Below are 4435 nucleotides of genomic sequence, written 5' to 3' on the forward strand. Positions count from 1 at the left end.
ACTGTGTTAGGGTCTCTTTCTCTGCCTCTCTCTCTTTGTTGTAAATTTCTTTATATGTAATGAGACAGTAAACACAGCGTAACCCACAGATTTAAAAACAGAGAAAAGAATAGTGGCATGTGTGTTTTCATATTGTGTGCAATTCTGTGTTGATGCCAGTGTTGTGTCAATGCATTTCCACGCAGGGATTAATAAAGTGCTACCCTGTCCCATCCTGTCCTGTCCTGTCCTGTTCCTATGCTGTACTGTTCCTATCCCATCCAATCCTGTCCTATCCTGTAATCCGTGAATTTCAGAGGTAGCATCTAATTCAGATGACTTTTCCCATTGACATCTGTGGAAAAATGGACTCACATGTGCTAATATTGTGACTCAGACTCCACAGTTTTGAAGCAGATGAAACTGGGCCTTTCACAGCTGTGAATGATTAGCTGTGTAATGCCGCGCCAGTCACAGCCACAGAGTCCCAATGCTCACTTGCCAAACTCCGCATGATCTTTCTGCAAAACCGACACTGTTACAGAGAGTGTGTGTGCACCATGCACATTCTCTTCAGGTCAACAGCTGTTTGACAAAACTGACCCTGGAACAGCAGATAAGACCAGAGTCTTGTTTAGAGGACACTCTGATTGGCTGTGAATGAAAAAAGTTGAACATTTGATGCAGTTTGTCACAAACAGGCTCCAATCCCCAACAGTGGTGCTGACCCATCCACCTCCATCTGGATTCAAACCAGCCGACTCCCAGTGAAATTCGCTCACTGAAATATTTACCAGAAGTACGAAAGTCAGCCTCAGCCTCATTCCAATCACACTGTTACATTTGCCTTTATTGTAGACTAAAGAAAAGGTCTTTGCCACAACTATATCGTCTGAGGCTTTCAGTTCAGACATAAAGGAAAGCTCTCTGACTCATTCCTCTTTATTCCTTTCTCTATAGACATTCACTGTCCTCCCTCTCTGTCTCTCCCCTGTATTCTCTCTCTCTGTCTCTCTCTCTGTCTCTCTCTCTCTCTCTGTCTCTCCCCTGTATTCTCTCTCTCTCTCTCTCTGTCTCTCTCTCTCTCTCTCTCTCTGTCTCTCCCCTGTATTCTCTCTCTCTCTCTGTCTCTCCCCTGTATTCTCTCTCTCTCTCTCTCTCTGTCTCTCTCTCTCTCCCTCTCTGTCTCTCTCTCTCTCTCTCTCTGTCTCTGTCTTTGTCTCTGTCTCTGTCTCTTTCTCTCTTTCTCTCTCTCTCTCTCTCTCTCTCTCTCTGTCTCTCTCTCTCTCTCTCTCTCTGTCTCTGTCTCTGTCTCTGTCTCTCCCCTGTATTCTCTCTCTCTGTCTCTCTCTGTCTCTCTCTCTCTCTCTCTCTGTCTCTCTCTCTCTCTCTCTCTCTCTCTCTCTCTGTCTTTGTCTCTGTCTCTGTCTCTGTCTCTGTCTCTTTCTCTCGTTCTCTCTCTCTCTCTCTGTCTCTCTGTCTCTCTCTCTCTCTGTCTCTGTCTTTGTCTCTGTCTCTCTCTCTGTCTCTCTCTGTCTCTCCCCTGTATTCTCTCTCTCTCTCTCTCTGTCTCTCTCTCTCTCTCTGTCTTTGTCTCTGTCTCTGTCTCTTTCTCTCTCTCTCTCTCTCTCTCTCTCTCTCTTCCCCTGAAGCGAACTTGTCAGTCAGTTCCACACAGCGCTGCCCCCTGCTGTTGGCACTGCTGATGGTGAACGCTCGCTCGCTCACTCTGGGAGGAGCAACTCTGCCCGTGCTAAGCGTCTCAGCCAACACACGCTCTCACATCGGGAGGAGAGCGGGAGGAGAGTGGAGGAGAAATGACCCGTGCTCTGTCTCTCAGCCCACCAGGCTCCCCGTCGCCGTCATTATGCGTCCTTATCACAGGGTGAGGGGCAGGGGCCACAGCTGGGGGGTGGGAGTTTACGGCCAAAACAGAGAGGACAGATGATTGTGTGTGATACTTGCGTGTCACAGATTCATAAAATGGTAGGGGCTTAGCTCCATAGCGTTGTCAGACAGATCTCAGAGCCTAAAGCCTAATGAAGCTTGAATCTAATCATTTTCCCTGAGGAAGGTGCTGCGGCAGGCTGTGGCCTGCAGGGGGCAGCAGCGGGCAGCGTGAAGGAGCAGGATGCGACAGAGCAGTTGGTGCGGACTGCTTTGATTTGAGGTGAAAATGAGTCTTTGCACCACACCTGTCTGCCTGACTCATCTTCAGATTTATTTATCTTGTGGCAGTTGTGTTCCCAGAGGAAAAAAAAAACACAGAGGTAGAGCTTGTCTTATGTGACACCCGTCTGGTTCGGGCACTGTGTCCATAAAACCACTGCCTTTAACACTTCACTCTAAGTATACATGTTCAATACATATTTGGAAGGAGTTTGAGAGTAAACAGAAGTGTTGACACTGTCGGCCAAAGAAGAGTTTACTCCTCTTAAAACAGAGTCTGGATGTTCTGACCTGCTCTGGATCCTGAACTGATGCTTTTCCATTATCATATACTACAAACCTGGACTAATCCTTTTCCATTTCATATTCTACAAACCTGGACTAATGCTTTTCCATTTCATATTCTACAAACGGTGTGAGTGTAACATGGTGGAAAGATGGAAATCAGACATGTTTAGGACAAAGAAAGCTAAGACAATCAGACCGGGTCAAACAGTTAGGTTAGCACGGGCTCCATCAGTCAGCGTTTAGTTTGAATGAGTTGATTGGCAGGTTGATTTAGTTTGAATGAGTTGATTGGCCGGTTGATTTAGTTTGAATGAGTTGATTGGCCGGTTGATTTAGTTTGAATGAGTTGATTGGCTGGTTGATTTAGTTTGAATGAGTTGATTGGCCGGTTGATTTAGTTTGAATGAGTTGATTGGCCGGTTGCCTTTACCTCTTCAGTGTGTCTCATCTTCTTGCCCCAAGTATGTTTGTCACTGTAGATACACAACACACGTCGCTTTTTTGGTTAAGCAAATTAATCACAAGAGACTCCTAATACGTCTGTGCCCTCAAAGACAGACACCCAGCGGCTGTCCCCCAGGCTCAGCAGACAGCCTCAGGTTCTGTATGCAGTGAGGATTTGAATGATCTGACCTGTGACACACACTCCAGGGCCTCCTCCATCTCAGGCATGTCCAGAGTTGAGCATGCTCAGTTGAGTTTGACATATTGAATGTTTCCTTATCATTTGAAAGATTCAAGGTCACAGGCAAAGGTTTTGTGCCTCTGTGTCACTGCAGGGTGTCTGTGGGGTTGAGGAAAGCGGTGACTTGTTGAAAAAAAAAGCCCGGTCCAATCGCCCCTGTTCCTCACACAGACGGTCCGGAGAGGACAGGGACCTCCACAGAGGAGGGAGGGAAACAGACAGAGCGTTTGAAGCATTCGACGGCCAGCGCAGTCCTGTGCTCTTTCAGATAGAACGCCGAGGAAATGTCAGAGTCGATCTTTATCGGAGCCGCGATAAGAGAAGAGCGCCCCCAGGAGGCGTCTTAACACAGGGGTAGGTGGGGGTCAGAGAAAAGTGGTAAAGCTGATGGTATATCATTCATCAGGGAGTGCCCCCCCCCCCCCAATCCTCCCAAACAGAGCTGAAGATTGACAAAGGAGGAGGAGAAACAGCGCAGAGAGAGAGTGGGCAGACATGTCTGTGCTCCAGTCCTCAGGGTCCAAAGCGCCTTCTCTGGCCTGTGTCCGTTTGCCAAGCCCTGTCTCCCACGCTGATTACATCCCGGTCTGAAACCCCTGTGGTTTCCAAATGATTTTAAAATGGTTTTCATTTCCTGCAGCGGGAGAAGAGGGGGTGGGGGTACCAGAGATGTGTGGGAGACAGTAAAGAACGGGGAGGGGTAGTTAGAGAGCAGTTTTTAGTGTTGTTTTTTGGAAATGTGTGGTTTGGTTCTGCCCTCAGGGTCTAGCATTCAGTTACATCTCTCATTTCCTCTCAAAGTCCAATCAGAGATGCTTCAAAAGAGACACACCTCTTTTTGGTTCAAATTTCTTCCCCATCTCTCCCTCTCTCTCCCTCTCTCTCTCCCTCTCTCTCCCTCTCTCTCTCCCTCTCTCTCTCTTTCTCTCTCCCTCAGACAGGTTGAAACAAAAAGACAATTGTGCTACATTTGTTTTCTCCACATTATACAAAAATGATTTCAGGAACATTGTGACTACAGAATGTAAGAAGAAAGTTCTGGAGTGTTTGGATGCATTTAGCATGTGCTTAAAGATGAATTAGACCTCTGGTCTCATGCTGCTACTCCTAGACTGCTCCAATTTTATGGATTGATTCACCTTATGACCTGTATAAATGACCTTTTGACCTTTTCTTTGTGAGGCCAAAGCACATAATGGTAAATGTCTTTTAGACCATACAGGCATTTATCACTCTCTCTACAGATTTCTTCACCACAAGACTTTAAGCCTTCTACAATTTTTTTCTCCCACAACAAACATCATCTAATTGGAC

This window comes from Chanos chanos, chromosome 1 (assembly GCF_902362185.1).
Source record: "Chanos chanos chromosome 1, fChaCha1.1, whole genome shotgun sequence".
NCBI classification, from domain to species: domain Eukaryota; kingdom Metazoa; phylum Chordata; class Actinopteri; order Gonorynchiformes; family Chanidae; genus Chanos; species Chanos chanos.